This window comes from Zalophus californianus, chromosome 3 (genome assembly GCF_009762305.2).
Source record: "Zalophus californianus isolate mZalCal1 chromosome 3, mZalCal1.pri.v2, whole genome shotgun sequence".
In the NCBI taxonomy this organism is placed as follows: Eukaryota; Metazoa; Chordata; class Mammalia; order Carnivora; family Otariidae; genus Zalophus; species Zalophus californianus.
This window is the reverse complement of record NC_045597.1, coordinates 131,264,762-131,291,608: the sequence shown is the minus strand read 5'-3', so window position 1 is coordinate 131,291,608 and position 26,847 is coordinate 131,264,762. Positions and strand designations below refer to the sequence as shown.

The 26,847-nt window shown below is 36.8% G+C and overlaps 1 protein-coding gene across 2 annotated transcripts in view; it reads right to left on the bottom strand.

Moving 5' to 3' along the window:
- Positions 1-26,417, bottom strand: part of B3GALT1 (beta-1,3-galactosyltransferase 1) — a 525,715-nt gene extending 499,298 nt beyond the window's left edge. For both annotated transcript variants that reach the window (XM_027591341.2, XM_027591343.2), the window contains exon 1: positions 26,122-26,417. The gene's annotated coding sequence lies outside the window, so the exon portion shown is untranslated. The remainder of the gene's footprint in view (positions 1-26,121) is intronic.
- Between the last annotated feature and the right edge of the window lie 430 nt (positions 26,418-26,847).

Below are 26,847 nucleotides of genomic sequence, written 5' to 3'. Positions count from 1 at the left end.
AGTCACTCCCAGCAACAATGTGACTGTACTATGTTGAAAGAGTTAAAGTACCCTGGCTTTTTCTTCTCCATACCCTCGAGCAACTGGAAGTAGACTGAGTCCTATTAGCAAATGCTTCCCTTTAAACTTGATTTGCCCACTCATTTGTCTGTCCACCTGCTATCCCAGGTAGCTGAGCTGATTATCCAGACTCTCTAATATGTCTGCAATGTTCATTTATGTTTTCATCAATACTGGAACAGCCCACATGTTTCAGTCTATCCTCTGACACAAACACATTATTTATATAGCCCTCTAAATGCTTATATTGCTTCACAGTGAAATAATTAGAGCTGTTCTCTTTGTTTATTCCTCTCATCCTAAGATATCCACCACACTTAATCTTTAAGTGGCCTGGGGAAATGAAATAGTTATGTTACAAAGTCTCAGAGGAATGACATAAACTAGGAATTGGTAAAACAACCAAATAAGCAAAAAACTTGACGAGTGTATCCTTCTAGTACCTGTGCTATACTTTTTTCCTTGTTAGTGTCCACGGCGTTTTTATGGAAGGTACTTATGTTAGTTTGGATTCCCCCAGAATTAGACCCTGTGAGGAGAGTTTGAGTGCTAGTATGTAGTTGAGAGTTGATCTCAGGAAGCACCAATAAGGGGGTGCAGAAGTGAGATAAAGATGGGTGGAGGCCAATAAAGGGTATGTAGCCAAGTAGGTTACTGCTTTAAGTGACTGTCTGGCTAGGGAATGCTGGGAGACAATACAGAATATTCCTCAGACTTATCCCACCTGGAAAACAAGAAGCTGGGAACTTACCTCCAACTTGAATATGTTATTCACTGAGGGTGCTCCTGAGGACAGTAACCTCTGGGCATGCCCAATCTGCCCTGCATGAGGTCTGAAAGCCCTCAGCTAGAGAGAGATAAGACCTGCAGCAATGGTATGTGTAAGTATGGCCAATGTTGAGTGGCTTATGGGCAGAAATAAAATACTTACATAGCAGGTGTGATGTCAAAATATTTTAAGTTATACTTTAAAGGATTTAACAAGACTGCTATTTATGTGTTTTTCAAATGCCTATGATGGGCTAAAAAGCATTGTGCTATGCAAGAATTCTATGGCAAAGTTTTTGTGAATAAAATGCCCATTCTCATTGAGTTCTTTGCTGTTCTTGTTATATATTTTCACACTGAGGTGTGCATAAAGCATTCTTTACCATTTCCTCCCAGAAACAGAAAAGTCCTAAAGAGGTTGGTACGGAATCTTTTGCACCAAATATCCTAGCTCTTCTACCCTCCCATCCATCTCTACCAGTTTTCAAATTCTTGGTAAAAGCACAACTGTGCTAGAAATTCAGCAGGACTTTTTTCTTTTTATTTCCAAGGCCTGGTTAAAAGTGAAAGAAAATCCTGCTCAACTGTCATATTTATTCTCATGCTATTAGGAATTATGGACTACGTATTGAAAAACCTATAAAAACTTGCAGTTTATTAATAGGTAAAAAATGTATTCTTAAATATGATATAGTACATAGAAATGCCTCAAAACATACCCTATCTTGTCAGGCCAAATGAAGCATTTCCCTACCATATGGAAATAAAACTATCATGACATTTTCAAAAGATCTTCTCAGCATAAACGTTGGGAGTAAACAGAAAGGCTGTGAAGTCAGGTCTGCAAGGAGTTAATTCTGTTCAATTTACTGAACTAAAATGGGATTATGTTTGGCAATGGAAGGATAAGGTGGGGGTGGTGGGGGGTGGGAGGGGCACGGGAAGATATTTTGAAATTTTATGGCAATTATAAAGTATTATGTTAGTCTGAGCTTTCAAGTTACACATATCTCATTTCATCCTCATAAAACTTTTCTGAGGTAAAGCGCTGCTTCCTTGCATTTTCTAAATAGAAAAATCTGGTGAGCACTGAAGATTTCCCTGCCAGACCTGAAAGAAACTAGAAGGTAGGGGATGAAGGTAGCTGCTACTGCACATCCTACCTTTGTTGCAGAAAACCAAATATCATGCCATAGGCCACTGGGTAAAGCACTCTGAAAGAATCCCATCCAAGACTGAAAAAGTTCAGTGTTTTTCATTGACATATAAACAGAACATAACAAGTCTATATATAAAAAAAAAATCCTCACTTCATTTTGTATCTAGATTAGCAACTATTCTAGGTGTCTCTTCACAGTAGGTGGATTTATACTTAAGTCACTATGATATTAAACAGGGACTTTTAAATATGAGTTGACATGGAGCAAAAAGCATGGTTTATTACTCTGTAGCTTATATTTTATTATGTAGAACAAGCTCTTCATTTTTAAAAGGTTAACTAATATTTCAATTAAGTTTCAAGATTCAGTGGATGTATCACTACTGCCACTTTAACAGAGTTCTTACTAAACATGCATGATTTATTTTAATAATGTTTAAGAGAGATAATTTATTAAGTATTCCTGTTCTGGAGATACTTTGCATTGAACTGAGTCATGAAACAGCTCTCTAATTAGAAGTAGTCAATATGCAACAACCCATTTGTGTAAATTTAAGAGTTTTATTAGGATATAAGATTATATATCCATATAATTTATGCAAAACATCTCTTATAAACTTTATTTATAAGAAAAGGAAGGTCCTGAAACTTGAAGGGCTTTAAAATACTAAACAGAAGTATTATGTCGATATAAATGCACCAAAATATTTCAGCAGTCTAAGTTAACAGTGTTATCACACTCAGGAAAAAAAAAATGTGTCTGTATAAAAATGTGTCATATTTGCAGACAAGCCAAGACAAAACATATATTTTTAATAAAAATGACAATGTGTATGTCAATTATACCTCAATAAAAAATGAAATAAAATGACAATTTAAAATGATAAATAAATCACTATCAGTAGTTCTGAATATTTTTAAAACAAAATAAATCTATAGTTTGATTCTACACAATTTGATAAAACCACGAATGACACATCAACCCCTGACACCAACTGTGTCTTTCCTAGAAGAGCTAGCAAACATATGTGACCAGAGGAACACTTGTTAAAGAACACACTGGCAACATACCAATTAGATTGTAATGTTCATACAAGTGAAAGTAAAATTGTAGATGCTAGTCACAGTGACACTGAGTCTGGTGCTGGTAGGAAGCCAGGCTAAATTATTAGGGCAAAGATACCGTCTGAGCGATTTTCTCTCCCCTCCCAAGGGACTCAGATTCTTCAGCATCTAGGCCAATTTTTCCAAAACCTGTTTTTAAAAAGTTTTATTCTTCCACATTTTAAATCTGGAAACCAATGTCAAGCCGCATTTTGACATGCTGACATACTAAGTAGGGAATGTTTTTTAAAAGTTCACTGCTAAACTCAGTTCAAAAAGCTCATCAGGCTAATATTGTTGACAACTATGTTTTTTAGTGAAGGATTAGGACCCTCCAATCTCCCAACCAGCGATGCTCATAATAGAATATGATCTTACTGAGGATTTTAACCTAATGACAAAGCCACATTATTCTTAGTGGATGCAACATGAGAAGAGATACTCTTAACATACTTCAGGACTTAAGATATGCAATCAAAAAATACAAGGGCAAATTTATTTCATCAAAGGGAAGCACTGACAAAGAAAATCTAAGTGACTACAAGTGACCTGGGCTTTGAAAAGTCTGCAAAAAAAAAAGAGTATTTATTGTTAAGTAGATTAACTTGCTGTGCATCCATCAAATACACAATTATTTCAATTGTCACCTGATAATTATCAACAAATCAATTATTTTCTCAAAGATTGATTGAGGGAAATAAGACCGGAGACCAGTTTTCACAGAAAGAGAGTCTCAAATGAATAAATTCCATATGATAGGATCCAAATGCTGGACTAAACAGAGAACTGTTATCTCTCTCTGCCTTAACCAGGGCAAAAAAAAAACAAAAAAACTGAATGCTTTGCATTGGAGGGGAACTTTATCTACCTCCTACACTAGGGTTATCAAAGGACCAGAGTTCTTAGAGTCCTTTTGGATTGGGAAATACAACCTGGATTGAGACCCTAAAAGTATCCTTAATCTTTCTATATATAGACATCTATTTATATTTAAATTAAAATTGTTACATTAAATCATTTAATATGTTGATCACAGTCAAGAATAATCTGCCAATTGGGGGGTAAGATTATTTAAATCACACTGAGTCATTTACTGAAAGATGGTGTGGGAATTGAGATATGGACTTCAAAATATGCCCTGTGCCTTTCTCCATAAAAAGGAGAGAACAAGCAGACAAAAATAAATAGCAAATTATCCTGAGGGGAGAGTTAGTTTAGTAAGATGTCCATAGAAAATGGCAAAAGTGATGGTATACTAGCTTTTCCATGAATGAGGAGGAAAATCAAGGACACAATAAATCCAAAATGTTGCAGCATTTAGCTAGTTAATTACTCTACCAGATCATTATATTGGGATATTGCTTAAGGCAATTGAGCATACTTTGAGGGAGTGAGGGAGAAAGACAAATTCTATTTGTCTGTCTATGTGCCAGACATTAGAATAAAACTACAATAGGACTGTAGTAATAGTTTAATGGCACATTTTTATGTCTGTTCTTTGTAACACTTTTAAACTAATCTATGTATGCATGTTATATGAATGAAATCTTATGTTCTATCAAAAAGAATTTTTCCAGCCTTATTGAGGTATAAATGACACGTAACATTGTATAAATTTGAGGTACAACATGTTGATCTGAGTTATCTGCATACTGCAAAATATGGTTACCACAATAAGATTAGTTAACACTTTTATCACCTTACATAATCACCTTGTGTAGTGAGGAGTGAGAACATGTAAGATCTAGTCTCTTAGCATCTTTCAAGTATATAATCCAGTATTGTTAAGTATAGTAGACATACATCCTCAGAACTTATTCATCTTATAAACTGGAAGTCTGCACATTTGACCAACATCTCCCCATTTCCTCTACCCCTAGCCCCAGGCAACCACAATTCTACTTTCTGTTTTTATGACTTCAGCTTTCTTAGAATCCACATATAAGTAAGATCACACAGTATTTGTTTTTCTTTAACTTATTTCACTCTGCATAATAACCTCAAGTTTCATCCATATTGGTGCAAATGGCAGGATTTCCTTTTTTAACGACTGGATTAATAGTCGTGTGTGTGTGTGTGTGTACACCACATTTTCTTTATCCATTCACCCATTTATGGACATTTAGGTTGTTTCCATGTTTTGGTTATTTTAAGTAGTGCTGCAATGAACATAGGAGTGCAGATACCTCTTTGAGATCCTGTTTTCATTTCCTTCAGATATATCCCCAGAAGTGGGATTGTTGGATCATAGGATAGTCCTATTTTTAATTTTTTGGAGAACCTCCATACTGTTTTCCATAGTGGCTGTACCAATTTACATTCCCATCAACAGTCCACAAGGTTCCTTTTTCTCCAAATCCTCACCAACAGCTGTCATCTCTTATCTTTTTGATGATGGTCATTCTAACAGGTGTGCAGTGATATTTCATTATGGTTTTGATTTGCATTTCCCTGATGATTGTATCATAAATAATTTTTAAATATCAATACTGGTATATTTCTCTCAGATGTATAGATTTGTAATCCTCATCATTAGTTATGCCTAAATTGATGTGCTATCTTTGAAAAAGCCATCACTACCCACACGTGAATCAGTGAGTAGTGGTAACTTTTTCTTTCAAACTTTCCACATCCTAAAGTTTTGGATGTTCCTTTGAAAACACTACATTGTTATATTTTTTAACACTGTCCAACAGTCTTTGAGAGTGAGATCATTTAACCAATTTACATTTTATGTCATTACCAAAATATTGGTTGTGACTGACCATCTCATCTTTTCTATTTGTTCCAATTGTACTATCATAATTTTTTTAATTTTTAATTTTTGGTCTCCTTTTAGACTGAATGTTCTTTTAATTAGCATTTCACTTTTTCCTCCAGTATTACCAATTTTCTATTCTCCCAGATTTACCCTAGAAATTATAGCACACATCCTCAACCTATCAAAGTCATATGCCCCTCTTCAGACAATTCAAGGACCAAAAGAGCCAATTTAACTTCATTTAACTTCCCCTTGACTCATATGATTTTTTGTTGTGTATTTTAATTCTCTCAACTCAATTTATTAAATTTCATTATTTTATAAAGCCAAATTTCATTTAGATTTATGTATATACTTATCATACTTTTTGCTCTTTACTGTTTCCTGTACCTATGCAATCATTTTTCTCATACACAAATTAACTCTTTTAGTGCAGGTTAGCTGGTGATAAAGTCAGGTTTGTTTGACTTTTTCTTTGTCTGATTTTTTCCATTTTATTATACTTTGTTGTTTTAAAGAATATTTCCATTGAGTATAAATTTATAGATAAGCAATTATTTTCATTCAATACATTGAATATAACATTTCATTATCTTCCGGCTTCCCCTGGTGTCGTAGATGTTCTAACTTTTGAAGGAAAGCTGTGTTTTTCCTTTTGCATTACCGGTTTTGCAATTTTATTGAGATGTGTCTAAATATGGTTTAGTTTTTTTAAATTTACTTGGGATTCTTTGGACTCCTTAAATCTTTGGATTAAAAGTTTTAATCAGTTCTGAAAAATTTTCAGGCATCGTCTCATCAAATATTTCTTCTGCTTCCCTCTCTCCTTTCCCTCTAGAACTCCATTAAATGCCTAGAAAGCCCTCCCACTGTTCTCTTACCCTCCTGCCTTTATCTTAATCTGACAATCATGATTGCTTCTTCTGCCTCAACTTCCAACTTGCTAAATGGCTCTTCTTTTTTATCCAGTTCAGTAAATTCTTAGTTTCAGTTTTTGTATTTTCAATTCATAATTTCAATATGATTCTTTTTCAATTCTGCTATATCGTCTTTGCATAGATTTTCAAGTATGGGTTTTTTTCATCATTGAAAATACCAAAGACATATTTATTTTTTTATTTAGTGGTATTGCAGGTTTCATCTGATATTAGATATCTTAGGTCCTGGTGGGCCTAAGATTTCTTTTCAACTTCTCATTTATACATAATTTCAAAGTTACAAAAAATTTCTAAGAGTAAAAGCCATATAACCTTTCCTAGATTCAATATTATTAATACTTTGCCTCTGCTTTACCATTCTATTTATAAATATATGTAATACATATAATTCTCTCTATATAAATATTCTGTGTAATTCTCTTTATATATATGATATATATAATACAATTCTTCCCTGAACAATTTGAGAGTAAGTTATACACATAATTCTACTCATAAAATCTTTAGTGTTTAGTTTCTAAAATGAGAATATTATATAACCACAAGACAGCTACCGATAAGTTAATTTAACATCATTATAATACTACAATGACTGAATGTGTCCCTCCAAAATTCACATCTTGAAATCCCAATCCCAATGTGATGGCATTTGAAGGTGGGGCCTTGGCGGGTAATTAGGTCATGAGGATAATATCCTTACGGGATTAGTGCCCTTATAAGAAGAGTCCACAGACCTTGTTAGTTCTTTCCATCATGTGAAGATACAATGAAAAGTCAGCAGGCTCCAACATAGAAGAGGTCTCTCCCCAGAGCCTAACCATGCTAGCACTCTGATCTCAGACTTCTATCCTCCAGAACCAAGAGAAGTAAATTCCTGTTTATAAGTCTCCCCTTCTATGGTTATTTGTTATAACAGCCCAAACTGACCAACACAAATATTCTTATCTAGTCCTCCATCCAATATTCTATTTTATGAATTGAGACAATAATGTCACTTTCTTTTTAAAGACTATTTGAGAGAGAGCGAGAGCAGGGGGAGGGGCAAGCGGAGAGGGAGAGAAATCTTCAAGCAGACTCCCCACCAAGCACAGAGCCCTACCTGGGGCTTGATCCCAGGACCCTGAGATCATGACCTGAGCCAAAATCAAGAGTCAGATGCTAAACCAACTGAGCCATCCAGGCACCCCAATAATGTCACTTTTTACCATGTTTCTCTCTCTGGGACTGAATCTAATTTAGGATCATGTTTAGCATTTAATTATCATGACTCTTTAGTCTTCTTTAATTTGGGACATTTCCACATCCTTTGTCTTTTATGACACTGACATATTTGAACAACATAGTCTTGCTCTCCCTCTTTTAAACAGAATGACCTCATTAAGGTTTATCTATTGTTTCTCAATGATTAAAGTTATATTACATAAATGATACTGTCTCCCTCTCAGAACATTATATCAAGAGGTATGTGATGACCACTGGCCCTTCACTGACAATGTTAATTTTGATGACTTATCAATGTGTATCTGGTTTGAATGTATACTGAATATTACACATGAAAAATTATTCACTAAAACATTTTAAGCCTAAGATGATATTTCCTTCAGAAAGGATTTTCATTTTCTTCTTCCACACACTCAGGATGCTAGCCAGCTTGAACCACCTTAATTTGATTTCAAGGTTTGTGGTTTTCCAGGCTACCCATATAACATGCAGTGGACTGCAAGTTGATGCAAAGACAAGTTTGCTTCCAACAAACTTACTCCTAAGGTTCAGCTTCTTAAAAGTCCAATCCCAAAAGAGCGACAGTTATTGAGTCCCCCTATGGAGGTTCTTGGATTCCACCCAGACCCACAAGATCACCAAGACTACAACTCAGTCTCTCAGACATTTTTCTTTTGGATGATAAAAATATGCTCAAATGGTAGATGCATATCTCTCCCAGATTTCAGCACTATAATCCTTCATGACCTTTGTTACTTTTAGGAAGGTTTTCATTTTCTTTTAAATTTCATGCAATTTTTGTTGGTGGTGGAATAGGGGGTTCAAATTAATGTGTTACAATTAATTGGAAGTTGGTAGTTCCAATTAATTGGAAGTTATGTTTAACAGAAAATGATCTGCCCATTGTTATCTAATGACCATTGGGCAATTTTTGCACTCACCCAAATGATAATGATGTTTGCTCTGTTCCCTTGGACTCTATACATCCCTTCTCACAAAAATTAACCCAGAAATAAGAAGTGGCAGCTTCCAAGAAATTCAGAAAGCTGAAGTTTATTTGAAGTAAATCAAATGAATTGGATGTAATTTTTTTTTGTATCCTCAACAACTTTTGTTAGGGTCATGATCAGACCTTATATGTAGTCCAGAGAAGAAATGTATAAGCATGTGCATCAGCACTCTCTTCTTCTGATCACATTGATTCAGTCACATCATCCAAATTGTGAACTTTCCCAGAGTTATGAGAAAAGAGCTTCACTCCATTTCTGGCATCTTTAATTTGGAGATTGCCAGCTATGGGGTGAGGAGGTGGGAGTGTGAGATGCAAGAAGGAGAAAGAGAAACTGCCTGAGAATGAAACCAAGCAAAGCTAGCCATAATACAATGACACAGAGTTACACAATACCTCCATATCGTTGGTCAAAACCTTTGATCCTGATATAACTGAATTTACCCCTTGGGTCACTCACTGATACAAACCAATAAATTTTTCTAAGCTATTTTGAATTGGAATTCTGTTTCTGGCAACTCAGAGTCCAGACCGATTAAAATGTTTTAAATTCTATGTCCACAATAAAATTCTATGTATAACTACAGAGTATGTCTCCTCTCAACTTGCAGGTCAGTGAGCAATAACCAAATGAGGAGGAGAAGGCATATAAAATGATAAATTGTGTAACAGGAATTAAATCTAAATGGAAGAAAAGTTGGAAATGTTAATAGCACATTTAATTTTCACATTGTCAAATCTTTTAGTGGTTTTATTATTGATAACTTGCCTTAAGAAAAATAAAATGCACATACACAATAAGTGTACAATACTGTTCCCCAGTGAGTCCACAGCACTTTGGTTTCTGCCGTTACCTTTATATAGCATGTAGAATCAAAAGTGAGACATTAGCAAACAACATGATTCATATTCAGAAGTGCTTGAACATAGTTGAAGTGTTTCTATTCCCTGTTTCCAAGACCACCATTCTTTCTCTTGTGGATCTGTGATATAGCCTCTAAATCATTTCCTATTGGGCCTTTTTTTCTCCTATTGTGAGCTCTACACCTGGCAGCCAGAAACCCATCAACCCATCTTCCCAGTCAAAACCCTCCAACTTTGACACTTTCTACAGCCTACAAAGGGCTTATTTTCCTTACCTCTCCAATCTCACCTCCTACCATTCTTCCTTACTCATTCCTTCCATTAGCACTAGGTTGACTGATGTGTCTCTTGACATACCAGGCTTATTCCTTCCACAGCATCTCTGCCACGAGGATTTGTCCCCAGATAGTAATGTAGTAATATGGCATGGTCTTTCTTTTTTTTTTTTTAAGATTTTATTTATTTATTTGGCAGAGAGATACAGAGAGAGAACAAGTAGCAGAGAGGCAGGCAGAGGGAGAGGGAGAAGCAGACTCCCCGCTGAGCAGGGAGCCCGATGCAGGGCTCGATCCCAGGACCCTGGGATTATGACCTGAGCCGAAGGCAGCTGCTTAACCGACTGAGCCACCCAGGTGCCCTGGCATGGTCTTTCTTTTAATTCAGGTCTCTGCTCAGTATCACATCTTCTGAAAAACCTTTCTTAACCACCCTACCTAAAACCTAAAGCTCATTCTTCCGTCAGTGTTGATCCCCTTCCTCTGTTTTTGTTATTATTTTTTAAGATTTTATTTACTTATTTATTTGAGAAAGAGTGAGAGAGAGCTTGCACAGGGGGAGGAGCAGAGGGAGAGGGACAAGCTGACGCCCAGCTGAGTGTGGAGAGTCCAACATGGGGCTTGGCAGGGTCTCGATCCCATGACCCTGAGATCATGACCTGAGCTGAAATCATGAGTCAGAAACTTAATCCACAGAGCCACCAAGCGCTCCTGTTTTTGTTCTTATTCACAGCACTCACACTACCCGATGTGCTGTTCTATTACTTACATGTCGCCTCTCTCCTCCTTCCCCTGTCCTGCCCCCTCCCTCAGTCCTATTACCTCCCTCCCTAACTAAAATGTAAATTCCATGAAAATATAGAGGCTTTTTTTAATTCACTGCTGCATTCTCAGTTCTTAGAACAGTACCTGGCACATAATAGGGACTAAACAAACTATAGTTGAATATAGAACTATAATTAAGGCTAAATATTTAATTTTTTAAGCTAGACAATAAATAAATAAGTACTCTACATGGAAGATACTGGCTCACCAGTGCAAAAAAAGTTGCTCTATGAAAATAATGCATCCCACTGAAAAAAATTAAATCATAAACAATGTTGCACATTGCTAAAAGAAAACAGTTCATTTTTTATGTCTACACAGAAAATCTTTAATATAGTCTTGTTTATTGTTTTTGTGGTATGCACATGACATTTCTGTTAAAAATAATACTTACTGTATGTGTACAATACCCAAATATTCATTAATGCACTAGTTACTAGTTCAGTTGAATTGCAGTTCACGCTTTAGACAACAGCATTTGCTGAAAAACAAAATGTGAGTAAAATCTATAAATAGAGAACTTTTTTCTACTTATGGTATACCTATTTGAAAAATGAAAATAAAATATTAACTTTGCTATATATTTTCCAAATTAAATTTTTCAAAATCATCAACTTAAATTTTATTACAAGTTATTGTTATCTTTTCATTCTTCATGGTTAATGAATTGGGCTCTTGGAATTATAATGTGACTTGAAGGCATAAGACAACATATGTTCAGTATTTTCTAACACATTAGATGACTGAGATTAGAAAGCAACCTAAATAATATTTAAAAGGCAGGTCCATATCACTATGAGAACCAGAACATATAATTGTGCACACAACATACACTAAAAATTTTGCCACACACAAAAAGTGGTTCATAAATACAAAATAATACCCAAGAAGTGGGTATATAATTCTAAGGTATATAAACGCTTAAGTTTCCATCTTTCCTATGTTCATATATTATCTATTCCTTCATTCTGAGACATTCTGAAAATCTTGCTATTTATTTGGGATCTTACAGTACATTAATTTAGTTTTGAGATAGCACTGGATGAATAAAAAGTAACTGAAAAGAAAGCAAAGCAAATGTGAGGAAAGAAAAACTGAGTAATAATGATTAATGCCGAATCTAACCTTTCTGTTCTGGAGCATCTAGTATCAAATATAGACCAAGTTACATTTAATAGTCTTTCAGTCATAAGCTATGAGAAGTCAGTTTCTTGAAATACAACATTAATGTATTTAGTTTAAAAAAAGTCATGATTGTGATTCATGGCCCCTTGGATGTTAAGCTAGGTCCTGCTGGGTAAATTACTGTTGCAACTGGTAAAGCTGCAGATATAAATATGACATTGAATTTGACTTTAAAAGACCTAGCAAACACGGCTTCAGGTCTAAGTCCTCAGTTCAAATAGGAGTTAATCATTGAGTTTCTGAATGCTGAAATCCTTGCTTTAGATATTTTTGGATATTTTTCAGAATTTTTATATACATGAAAATGATGAACCATCATAAATATTTGTCAAGCCACTGATATCATAATATAGTTTTCAAATCCTATCTGAGTTATAGGGGGAAAATTAAGTAGAGGATTTCATTTTCCCATCACCAACTAAAAAAGAGAAATAACTAACACTCTAAACCAAGGCAATTCACTCAACTCCTCACTCCCATTCTTCCTTCCTCCCACAAAAAAACGTTTGGTTAGCAGCCAAATCTCTTAATTTCATTTTTAAACTGACTACGTGGAGGGAATCTTATTGGAGGATTTTTCAAATCTGATTTTATCCCTTACTTCATTTCCCTATTTTAAATTGAAATGTGAAATAATAAAACAGCATAGTAAACCATATGATAAAGAACGTGAGTAAGACAGAAATTATAACCAAAGTTGGAGGAAACTGGAGTTATTTTTCCATTTATTAGACTACCCTGGGCCTGTTCACTTGAAATCTCCTTTCTCATGATAGAAATAGATACAAATACACATATATTCATATATACATATACATTTGCATATGTATGTACATGTGTGTATGTATGTATGTATATTATAAATTTCACTTCCTTTATTGAGTTCAGCAGAGGGGAAAAAGTTGAAAATTCAATCACTTTATGATAAAGCCAATAAACAAAAGTAGTACAATTTTTCTTTGAGAACTAGAACATATAATTGTGCACACAACATACACTAATAATTTAGTGTTGGTGTTGGATTCTTGGCTCTATCAAAAACTCACTTTTACGTCTTAGAAACATTACCTAACCTTTATCTTTTTTTTAAAGATTTTATTTATTTATTTGACAGAGAGAGGGCTCACAAGCAGGGGGCGCAGTAGGCAGAGGAAGAGGAAGAAGCAGGCTCCTGGCTGAGCAGGGAGACCGATGCAGGGCTTGATCCCAGGACCTGGGATCATGACCTGAGTGGAAGGCAGCCACTTAACTGACTGAGCCACCCAGCCTCCCCTCCCTACCTAACCTTTGTCTTGTTCTTAGTTTCAACATCTATAAAATAGAAATGTTAATGACATCTACTTCCTAAGGTTTTGCTAAGTCATATTATGCCCATAAAATGATTAGCAATTCTATATCTGACACATAGTAACACTCCCAAAATTATTTACTGTTACTATTATTCTCAATGAAAAGCTCAGTGAGACAGGAACTATTGTCCCATTTACTAAAATGATATTTTAACTTTATTTTCAAACTTTGTTATGTCACCCCTACTCCTATCACGGACTGAACATTTAATTATAAATGTTATTTTATTTTATTGTTAATAAATGCAATTTTATTTTTTTAATATATTTTATTTATTTATTTGACAGAGAGAGACAGAGCAAGAGCAGGGACACAAGCAGGGGGAGTGGGAGAGGGAGAAGCAGGCTTCCCGCCAAGCAGGGAGCCCGATGTGGGGCTTGATCCCAGGACCCTGGGATCATGACCTGAGCCGAAGGCAGACACTTAACGACTGAGCCACCCAGGTGCCCCTATAAATGTAATTTTAAATGAATATGTTTTTAGAGCTTGAAAATCTATTGAAGGTCTTTTTAATAAAAATACTCACAACTTGAAGCTTTCACCTGGCGTTGGTGGGAAATTTGGAATAGCTGAGAGTGAAATCTCTGAGTTTGGCTAGGAAAAGACAAGGGAAGGGATGACCTTGGCACTGATATGGCTAAAAAGTACAGTGGAGGGAGGTTTCAGAATTTATAAGGAAAACAGAGGGATGCCTGGGTGGCTCAGTTGGTTAAGAATCTGCCTTCAGCTTGGGTCATGACCTCGGGGTCCTGGGATCCAGCCCCACATTGGGCTCTCCGGTCAGTGGCAAGTCTGCTTCTCCCTTTCCCTCTGTGGTCTGTCCTGCTTTCACTCTCTCTCAAATAAATATATAAAATCTTTTAAAAAAAATAAGCAAAACAGGATGTATTCTTTAAAATTTGACCGAGTCTCAGATGATAGTCCTGGCAGGCCACGGATGGGGCATTGTCCAAAGCAAGTCCTTTAGGAAGCATTTCTTTCCACTGTGACTTCAAAATAATCCCATTACTCACTGGTACACCGTCACAGAAAATAACATCTTTATTATGAAGAAATTCAAAATCAGTTCACTTGACAGGAAAGATAAGTAGATAGAACTGTAAAACAGTGCTTCAAACATGAGATGACACTCTTCTCATTTAACTGTGAGCTTAATACTTTGAAGATAATGTGATAATCAACTGGGCAAAGATAACAAGGTAGTCTGTGATATAAAATGCACTTCAATAAAAAGAGATAATGCCACCACATTCATTTTCCAAAGAGCTAGTGGGGGAAATACATACTTCACATTTTCCCTTCCTACTTCACTTCAACTTAACAAACTAACTCATATGTAAAAGAAAAGGGGGATATTTTTCTCATTATATTTTAGTTATTTGCTTTTTCTTAAAGATATACAACTGTCATGGGTAATCTTATCTAATGTCCATCTATCCCACAGGGTATGCCTGTGTGCATGATATATCTGCTATGTTATTAACTTTCCCTGCATATATTTTAATGAAATATGTAGAATTTAATTAAGAATTAGGAGACAATCTGATCTGGCTTAGAGTGTTTGAGAAGGAGAAAGATCAGCATGATAGAAGCTTAGTGAGCAGAGGGGGAAATGTTAGGAGATTAAGAAGTAGGCAAAAGACATGTTCAGGACTGTTCAAAATATCTGAATTTTTCTTCCAAAGGGAAAAAATATCTATCACAAGGAATGAGATTGAAAGGAAGTTCACTGATTAAGATGTCTTTTGATGTATAGAAGGGAGAGAACACTTGTGAAGAAAACATGCATTGCATTGCACACTCCAGGATGAACTCACCTGTATATAAAAGATGAAAAATCTCACATCACTGATTAGTAGTAAAGAAGTTACTCATCAAAAGCTATGATTTATATTCAGTGCAAAATATCAAAGACAAAAGGGAAAATCTATGTTTTTCATTTTTTTAATTTAAAATGTTGTAAAATATTCTAGAAAACTGGGGATAAAAAGATAGGGCAAGAATTACCTGTTTTTCCACCATTTTATAACACTTTTATAATTTCAGTGTTGTTATATGTAGGTTTTATATAGCTATAGTAGGACTAATATGTAATTTTGTACCATGTTTTCCCCAAGAAACATTATAGCATATGTATTTTAATTCTCATATCTACTTTTAATTGTTGTATGTTATCCTCAACTGTACACGCCTAAATGTATTATTGGCCATTTGAGTTACTTCTGATTTTATATTTTACATAATATACCCATCAACATCTTCAAACATAAGACCTTTTCCATATTTTGTACTATTTCCTTAGGACAGATTCCCAGAAGGAATATTAATGGATCAGACAGTATGAATATTTTGTAGTTTTTTTTCCCAATATGCTGCCAAATTGCTTTTCAAAAGGGCTGTGCCAATTTTAATTGCAACGAACAGTTTCTGAAAGCACCAGATTCACTGCATCCTTGCCAACATGGGACATGATTATTTTTAATATTGTCATTTAGTAGATGAATAGCAAGTGCTCACATTGCTCATATAATTTATTAGTCTACTAGGCCAGAGGATAGGAAAAGAGAATATTTGAAATTAAGGAACAATTTGACAAAATCTCCCTATTTTCGTAGCTATCTTTGTGGTCAAGATGGTTAAGCAGATGCTGGAAGATCACCAAACAAGATTAGTTCACAATAAATTGCATACCTATAAAGCATGCTGATAGATAAATGTAAACCTGAGCAGGAGTCACTAGAGAAATATCATGAATTGAAGTCTTTGGTCCAGTCTAATTCAGCATTATTAATCATGCAACCAAAGACAAGAAAAGATAATAAAATGTGAAAACAAATACACATACAATCTCAAAGTAAACAAACATATATATCTGAATCCAGTGATTCTACATCTAAGTCCTACAGATTCTTGCACATGTGAAATAATGTATACAAGATTATTTACGACCGCATTGGTTGTGTTAGCCAGAATATTTGAAAAAATGAAACTGTTCATCAGGAGGGGACTGTTTAATAATAAATAAATTATGGTAGTTTTAACAAATGTTATACCATGGAGCCAAAAAATGAATGAGGAAACTTTACGTACCTACTTTGACAGTCGCCCAAGATTGTTAAGTTTAAAAAGTAGAAAGCAAAGAATGTATATAAAATGTTACCATTTGTATAAAAATTGAGAAAAGGAAAAAAGTTCAAAAGTTTAGTGTTTGTATGGGCTTGGCAATCTCTGAAAAGATACTAAGAAACAAATCAGAGTAGCTACCTATTTGGGAGCCATGAGGACTGAGTATAGGGGACAAGGATAGGGGAGGCAGAATTTTTACTGTGTATTTTTTGAATCATGTATATATTATCCATTTTGAAATTACATATATTAATATACCAGAAGAAAACAATAACAAAATTGACCCTATCCTACACCCTGGAATGGAACTAGCTATCAGATCCTACATCTCCGTGAACCACAAGAAGGTGATGGCTATTAGAGGGAACAAATGATCAACCAATTTTCTTTCTCCTTTTCTGTTCTTTTCCAATTCTAGCATTATTTGTTCAAGTATAATTCATGAGATCATCAAAATCATTCTGTATAGAGCTCAGCCAATATGCCAGAGTAAACTGCTACTCAAAAATGTATTATAATAACAGAACACTTATGCTTTTAGGAAAATTCCACCCATTGCTATATCTAGACCCCTTTGTTCTTCAGCATGTATAATTTCTAAGCTGTAGGTATGAACCAAGAAGAAAAAAAAATTCAAACATTCAGCTACATTTGCTCTCTGGTTTATATAAGGAAGCATGGTTTTCTGTCTTATGATAATGAAATTTGACAGAATATTTAATTGTACTTAATAAATAGCTGGACCAGACTATAATTTATCTTCTTAAGATATAATAGTTCCTATTGCCTCAATTTAAGCATGAGTTAATGAGTATTAGCAGAGTAACTGATGAGAAACACACACATTATCAATACATATAATCACTTTTATTCTTTTTTTAACTTGTTATGCCAATAAAAATTCTTCATTTGAACCATAAAATTCAAATACACTCCCAATTCTATTATACTGAGATGAAGATTTGAAAAGCAAAGTCCAAAATGATTCCTGACTTGCAAAGTAGGAAACTTAGCCATACTTCCCTTACAGTAGCTTACAATGTGGAAAAAAAGAATATTGTACAATTAGCTCCTTTCCTTTCAAAACTAAGTGTATCAATCCAATGTTTTGTTTCCAGTATAGTTGTCTGGAAGCCCAAAACCACTATCATTTCTCTAATTATTCTTTTGTTTGTTTTAATATAGATTTTTGTGTGATTATTAAAGCAGTACCTGCTCCTGGCAATAAATATTTTTCTATACTTAAAAGTAAAATTCCCATAATCCCAGTATCCCCCCAAAACAAATGTTAATATCTTATTCAAGCATTTTTATATAGTAAATACCAGTTCTTGCATAACGAATTTTGTATTCTGCGATTTTCACTATAATTTCAACATTTTCCGAATCAACCTTTCAAAATCATGACTTAATAGTATATACCATAATTTAATCGTTCCTCTATTATTGGCCAAATAGATTATTTTTACTATCAATCTACTACAAATGGAATTTTAATGACACTGTGTGTATTTCTAGTTAATTACATGGAATTAATTCCTAGAAGTGGTATTACTGAAACAAAGGGAACATTTTTAAGGCTTTTGATACACACAAAGGAAATCCCTTGTTTTTTTACCTGTCCAGTATCCTTTTTCCCTTCTGCTGGTAACAGTGCCTTGATTTTCCTTTAAATGTGTTCTTGATAGGACTGCCCAATGATTCACTGACTAAACTGTGGGCATGAAACCTGAGCTAGGTCATACTTCTCATTCCAGGAATTTGGTTCTGGAGCAAATTGACACATGGGTAGAAAATGACTGATGCTGATTCATCCCGGTGATGGTACCTGCAAAGATTTCATCACCTTCTCCCACAATCTGTATAGCTATTCTGTTTCCTCTCCTTTTCTTTTGATTTTGTAAGCTACAAAATACCTTCCTTTGGTGTGGATCTTATTCCTTAAGTTAGTCAGAGGTAATTTCTGTAGCATACAACATTATTCTGTAAACACCAATGAATAGCCTTACCAGAAATTTAGGAGAATCTGCAATTTACCTTCATCTTCATCATCTACAGCAACTTTTCTTTAAATGAATCAACCTTCACTTGTAATCTTTGCTACTTTGATGGGCTAAAAGTACGACCATTTAAAAATTTGTTCCTTTACTTTTTATCATTAACTTAAAATTGTAGATGCTTATTAGCCTTATATATTTCTGGGTTTTGTAGATTATTTGTCCCTTTTTCTATTGGTATACTTATAATTTTTTAGTAGCCAATAACAATGCCTATTGCACCCTAATTATGTTCAAGACACTGGGGAAAATGATGAATATAAATCTTTTTCAAGACATTTTCAGGTAGTGAAGGGAATGGATATAAACTGGGAATCACAGTATTTTGAGGTAAGCCCACTAACAGAAGAAAACACTGAAAGGTTTTTGTAACAGTGAATATGAAACTGTTATTAGCAATTTGTGTTGAAAATGTTTCCTTGATTTACTTTTGGCATTTCTGACTTAGAACTGTTAAATTTTATAAGGTCATATCTTTATATTTGTCCCATTATATTGTGTTTATGAAGTCTCTATTTTCTTCTAACTTGATTCAGAGTTTCTTTATATTAACTCTTTGCTTTATCTGACATTTATTTTGGAATGCAATATGAGATAGTGAGTGTATGTTCTTGACAAATAATTACTCAGTTTCCCCAGCACCATATATTGATCATTTTTTATTTTCTCACAGACTTGTGATTATTGCATATTATACTTTATTCTCACATATCTTAGAGTTTGCGTCTAAGGTTCTCTTACTTTCTTATTTGTCTGCATGTTGATATACTGTATATTTATTACTGACATTTTTAATATCTTTAATAGTTGATAGCTCAACTTTGTCTCAATGCTTTATTTATTTAAACACTTTTTGGCTGTTATAACCTATTTGCTATTCCATAGGAACTTTAGAATCTCTAAATTTTGCAATAATCTCTTTGAATCTTAATTTGGATTGTCTAAGTATATGAATGTCTATATATGTGTATGCATGTATGTAATGCTATCGTCATTTTACTGACACAGAAACTGAATTAGTGATGGGCTGTGGTAGGAACTCACCAGCACTCTGAATGGCATAGACAGATGTAGAGTGGAATATAACTCTTAGTTCATATGCTCTATTCATAAAGCCTATTCATTGTCCATTGTGTACATTTAGTGTAATTTTTCTTGTCTAATAGCATTTAAACTACAACTAATTGTTAATAACCAAACTCCATCTCTGGCAATTGTTTCTGACTGAGTGCTAAGGGCCCTGGGGAAATCACCCACAAATTTTATTGTTCCACGAGGAACTGACTCAGCCCTGATGTCATCTATATACATCATGAAAATATTTCATAGTCAAAGACCAAACAAAATGCTAACAGCAATAACTCAGAACCAAGTGCAGTTTTACAACTACACGAATTATACAATCCCTTCAGATGCAAATTTGCATTTTAGGACAATGAAGTAGCTCTTCCAACCACCGTGGGAGCTGTTTTCTGATGGAATTTAGCAGGAGGGTTTTCTTATTCTTTTTCTTCTTGAGTCAGAAGGCGCCTGGGTGGCTCAGTCGTTAAGCATCTGCCTTCCGCTCAGGTCATGATCCCAGGGTCCTTGGATGAGCCCCGCATCAAGTTCCCTGCTCAGTGGGGAACCTGCTTCTCCCTCTCCCACTCTCCCTGTTTGTGTTCCCTCTCTTGCTGTCTCTGTCAAATAAATAAATAAAATCTTAAAAAAATAAAAAATAAAAAAAAAGTCCCCTCCCTCTCCATACAGGTTCCCCTTTCTGCCTGCTTTTGTGTTTTATTTTTGTTTTTGTTTTAAGCTAACTTAAATCAGTAGCTCTTAAGCTTTTCTTAACAATTTTTTCCTTACTATGGAACATTAAAAAATGCAAAAAACTTGTAAACAATTTTGGTATTTCTTGGAGTCCCTGAAGCTCACCTATTGATTACTTTGAAGCCCACAGACCTTTGGAAATAAAAAAAAATCCTATGTTAGAGATATAAATATTTAAAAGGAATTCTATAGACACAACAGTTGAATTAAATACAAGTATTTTACATGCAAACTTACCTCTAGCCCTATAAATCTTAGATGACATCTCTAAATGCATCCCAATTTATCATTTTCTTGATCCCAACACAATATTAATACAATGCAGTATTATGTCAGATATTAAAATACTTAGATGTACAAATTGGTAGATGCAGTCATTTCTTCTTAACATCACTATTTCACAAAATGTAGAGCTGTTTAATGGGCAACTGGAATGGAGTTAACTTACACATTTAGTAGTTGACAAGTAATGTTTCTAGATCTGGGTCTACTTTCAACTGACTTTGGGCAATTATCAACTTCCTGGAGTAAAGTTCTTCCCTTACACTTGGGGAGGTTGGACTAAAGACATGGATTCTTCCCATGTCTAAATATCTGATTCCTACTTAGCTCTCATCCAACATTTTCATAATCAGCCAGAGCTGACTTTTTCTGCTAGGTATGATAATTGCTGGTTGTTTACTTGCTTTTTTACAACACTGTTTTCCTAAAGTTTTGCATTTGGGGCAGAACAAAGAAAAACCAGGCAAAAAAGGTAAAGGTTTAAGCTGGTAGTATATACATTCTTGAATCTAAATAAATAAAATATTGAGATAGTATTATCAGAAGACTTTTCCCCATCTCCTAAAACTGGATTATATAGCAGTAATCTTGAAGATTTTTCTTAAATGATGGAAATCCACTCAGAAATGACTGTTAGTATTGTGTTAGTGCTAATATTTTGTCATAACAGAATTTGTGAATAAGTTGGCTAAGTATGGCTTCTTGGGCATACAATTTCAGCTTTCCTCTAATATGAAAATATTGTTCACAAACCAATTTTTGAAAGTCAAGCTAGATTCTTGATTTTATTCACATGAGGATAAAAAAAAAATAATAGATCTTTGGAGCTGTAGGCTCAAGACCCTAAAGAAAATAATTATATGGAAAGCACAGAAAGTGAAACTGGAATTATAATTATATACTGTTTTATGCATAATGGAACCTGGGAAATTATCACAATGTTTTATCTGTAATTGGACTGACTGAATAATCAAACTGATTTTGAAATAAAGACAATTTTGAAACTTTTGAAGTACTTTGGCATTTTTTTGTTAGAGAATTGGATCATGAGTCTTTTTTTCTAATGCATCAACTCTAGGGAAACTTTGACCTCAGATGCTAGGATTTTTTTTTTAAAGATTTTATTTATTTATTCATGAGAGACAGAGAGAGAGAGAGAGAGAGAGAGGCAGAGGGAGAAGCAGGCTCCCAAGGAGTAGGGAGCCCGATGCGGGACTCGATCCCAGGACTCTGGGATCATGACCTGAGCCGAAGGCAGACGCTTAACCATCTGAGCCACCCAGGCACCCAGATGCTAGGATTTTTGATCAACTTTCACAGAGGTGCACGAATATGTCACTCTCAAAGTGGAAGAAGCAGAAAATTTCTCATTAAAATTATGATTTTAGATCTTTCCTTACTACTTCTGATTCACTCATCCCGTTTAAATGAGGTTATGTAGATTTGACCTTGGATAGTCACAAATGCCTTTGAAGATGCTGTTAATTTGAAACAAATTTGTTTTTGTTTTGTTTTTGTTTTTGAAACAATTTTGTTAAAGGATAATGTTTCCCACTTTAGTTCCTCCGAAAAATATAATTTGATTTTAAATAATTTTAAAGGGCAGATATTCTGTTATTTCATTACTTAATCATCTTTGAATCCCTCTCTTACCTTTAACCCTCATTCAGATATATTGCTTCATGAGTGACATGTATTAGATTATCACCATGATTACTTTCCAGTTCTTAGATTAATTTGAGTGTATTTGTGTGGGTGTGTTGATAGGTGTATATTACTTGGAAAGAAAATGAAATGCAAAGAGATGGGGCCATGGGATGGAAATTTAGAAAAAAATAGGTCGGTAGGAGAGATAAATATTCTATACATTTTTTACTTATTATGTTTTTGTTTATGATCTATTTTGCTCCAATAAAATATAAGCTTCATGAGGGCAAGTGTCTTTGTTTGATTTATTCTGATACAATCAAAGCAACTAGAACAGTGTCTTGCACACCACAGAAACACAGTAGAATTTGTTAAATTTTACATGAATAAACCAGTATCATAATTAATTACTAATGGATTACTTAAGAGGATGAGCTATGAGCTTTTGCCTTATAAAGTACTTTCATCATTCAGGATCGGTTGGTGAATTGGTTTCTAATACAGGGTGGTTACATTCGTCCTGAGAGACTTTCCAGTATATGTGTGTATATGTGTGTATGTATGCATGAGACAGACAGAGAGATAATACGATGAATTTCTCATATACTAAACTGGCTGAGGTTTTCCATTCCCCTAAATGTGTTAGTTTTCAATTAAAAAACTTATTTTTGTCATTACTTAAATGAAAACAAATTACTATTAATAACATTAAATAAACCTCACTACCTTATCTAATACTGTAGAAACTCTAATCATGGCTATTTGACAAATTAAATGTTTATTTGATAAGATCATGATATTTTTGCATTATTTATAATAAATGTGATTTTTTTAGAAAAGTTATGCAGTGTTGAAATTAAAATCTGGTATAGGTCAAAAAATGAATTTAGTGGTCTAGAGACTTGACAAGTTGACATTTACTAAAATCCATGTAGAAAATATGGCAGTCTGAGCTCATGGGCTGCCCTGCAGCAAAACAAATCAAAACTGAAGTGAATTTGCAGAAGTGGCAGAATTTGAATTGTTTGTATAAACTAAGTGGCTAGTGCTATCTATTACCTCTTTTAAGCTTGTGCTCCTCCATCACACACATCCTGCATCATATCTGCTTTCAGTCATAGACCTTACTGCTTTATCCTAATATTTATGTTCTTTGATGCATTTCTCTACATTTGATTATATTCTGCCCTCAAGGTTTTAAAAAATATATTTAATTATTTGAAAAAAAATCCCCAAGTAAAAGTTCCCCTGGTTAAAAATACCCACACACTCCTTAAAATGAGTAAAAAAGCTCTGTTTCTGTTTAAAGACTTGTGGCTTACCCCAATACATAATGCAGTGGATTTACAAGATGTTACTTTACAGCAACGTGAAAAACCGCTTTCTTAGCTGAGTAGTTAATATTTTCCTTAAAAGTTCCACTTTTAATACTGATAACTTGATTTTAATTTAATCTTATTTTAAAATTATTAATTATTCATAACACATTTTAATCCTACTTTCCCCATATCAACCCATAGGGGAAAATTGTTTTACCTTCTCATAGCATTGCATAAATGGAACACAAAACTAAAATCAACTGCTTAATGTGTTTAATAATCTTAATAAGGTCCTGAATTTTACAACTAAAATATTGCAACATTAAATTAATCACCTGGCAGCAGGTAAATTTTGAATTGAAACATAACAACCACAAGCTATACTCTCTTTATATCAGGAAACTCAACTTTTAAGCCACATGTAATGACTACTAAGGAAAAAACATTTACTACCAATTTTCTACTAGACCAAATGCATCGCATAAGTGTTCAACTAAAAGAGTATTAAAAATTCCATTTACAGTTCATGAATTAAGTGATGAAAAATGTGCAACCATCCTCGGACACAAAACTAACATCACTGCTAGTTTACCAGCAAGTTATTCATCTGCTACAGAATAATTTACATTACAAATTGGGAGAAAATAGAACCTTTACAATTAAAAACGTGAAAAATGCTGACATTTTGGACAGCTCCCTCTGATTCTGCACACCCCCCCCACTAGATTTCTATTATGTGTCTCCCTTTCATTTTTTCTCCTTTACCAAATCAGAAATGAGCCTGACCAAAGTCAGGTTTCTGCTGTTTGGGTTTGGGTTTTATTTTTGTTGTGTTGTGTTTGGGGGTGAAAGATTCTTCCAGGGAGAGAGATTAAGGAGCTACTAACAGGGAAAGTGCTGTTCTCAGTTCAAGATCCGGCTTCCTGTATTGAGCCAATTTATGTGTTTCCAAAGATTCTAGCTGGCAAGCTGGGAGCTGCCCTCTCCACTTCCATTTCCCGCTGCAACTCCATCGCCTCTGTAAAAGACCACAGCCTCTCTCCATCTGCGCCTGAGTGGGGACAGTTCGTTAGTGCCGAGGTATTTCAGGAACTTTCCCTAGCAGAGTCTCCTAAGGAGACACAGGCCACATACAAAACAATCGCCAAGAGTAAGTTTGTGCGTCCTGAAGAGGGATGGAGAAACCACTATACTGAGCTACGGAGATTCGGACTTAACCCGGCAGCACCATCAATTTACAGCATCGCATAAAATCCGCCTTCTGCAGAAAGGTTTGCAGCGCGGGTCCAACTCCCAATGGCTTTACAAGGAAAATAATTTAATATAAAAGCAGTGTCGGCACTGGAGGAAGCTGGGTACGTAAACCTGGTTACACTTTGTGGTCAACGCGCTCTAGGTCGGGTTGCCTGGACCCCAGCCGGCCGGAACTTTCTCCGAGAACAGAGCCGCCCGCAGTCCGCAGCTGCCCCAGCGCTGCAGGCCGGGTCCCGACCCCGGAAGGGACCCGGGCCAAGGTTGCCCTGGGAGGCAGTAGTAGCTCCACCTGGACGCACACTGGAGCCCTGCCCCGCTTCGGCCCCGCGGTCAGGTCGCTGACACCCGTGCCCCACGCCGGCGCCGGCCAGGAGCGGCCTCTGACAGCCCCTCAAAGCGGGACTCTCTCCACCCCCCAAATCTGCGCTCCCGAAAAGTGTAGCGAGCTCCCCACCAGGAGCGTCAGACAAAAAGCCGCCACTCCCCAAGCCTAGCTGTACTCCTCCTTTTCTTTGGTCCTTTTCTTCAGCGAGGCGGACTAACCGTTACTTTCCCCCTCCCTTCCTCTCCTCTCCTTTCTGAAGTCCCCTGCGCAAAGTGGGACTTTGGGGAGCCTCGGTGAATGCGCCTGTCCCCTGGCGCGCTGGATACACAGCTCTCTCTTTTCATTAAGGCAGTAAAGTTCAATTTGCCCGGCTCTTTACGAGCCACGGTGGACTTCCCCCCTGCTTTCCGTGTGCTCTCCCTCCCACTGAGCTAAAAGGCAAACCTATTCACTCCATCCCAGCCTGAATCCCTGAAGGACGCCGGTTCACGTCAGAGGGGACCCACCGCGCTCCCTGAGAAGTGCCCCAAGCCGCGCGCCCACACACGCTTATACACACACAATGCCATCCCCGCGCTATCAAAGTCTGGCAGCGCCGAGGGGAGAACGCACGAACAGGAGTGACACCGGCGCAGGCATCAGCCTAGCCGTGCGTCCGGACTCGCTGTCCGGGTCCCGAACACCGTTGTCAGGATGCCCCGGGCACAGCAAGCCTCGTAACCCCCAAAGACAACACCGGCGGTCCCGGGGTCGCGCGGGCGCCGCCGGGCCGGATCTTACCCGCGGGGCTCCTGGTCTCCCGCCGCTCAGCTTGCCCGCGGGCCACAGAGACGCTGCAGCCGGGGTCCCGGAGATGCTGCTGCTCCGCTGCCGCTGCCCGGATCCCCCGCGCCAGCATCACTTCTCCGCCGCCTCCGCCTCCTCGTGCTCTTCTCTCGGCCGCCCCTCCCCGGCGGCCGCCAGCAAGACCGGCAGCGCCGGCGGCGCGGCGGGGTGGGCAGCAGCGGAGGCGGCGGCGGCGCCCGCACGAGCTCGCCCAGCTGCACCAGCTCGAGCAGCCGCGGCGGCAGCCGGAGCACCCGAGCCCGGCTGCGCTTCCCCGGCGAAGGCTCTGGCCTCGGCGACTGACAACGCCCGGCAGCCAATCGCTGCCTCGCCCCGCGCGGCGGGGGGAGACCAATCAGAGCGGAAGGCCCAAGGTTTTCCTCCGCCTTTGCTCAGCAGGCTTGTTTCCGGGAGCCGCGGCGTTGCTGCTGGGGTCTGGGATGGGGGAGGCGCGGGAGCCGCGCGGGGTGGGGGACTCCTGACTCGGGAGCCCTAGGTGCGGCGAGACAGCCGGGCCCGCCGAGGTGGGCCTGGGGGCGTTCTCTGACTGCCGGGAGCCAGCGGTTTGGCTGCAAAGGGCTCCCCGGGGTGACTCTGTCCCCAGAGCCTCGGCCCGGCGGTTCAGCGTCTTGGCAGCCCTGTGTAGCGGTCGTGGGTCCCAAGTACGACCGGCGATGTGGA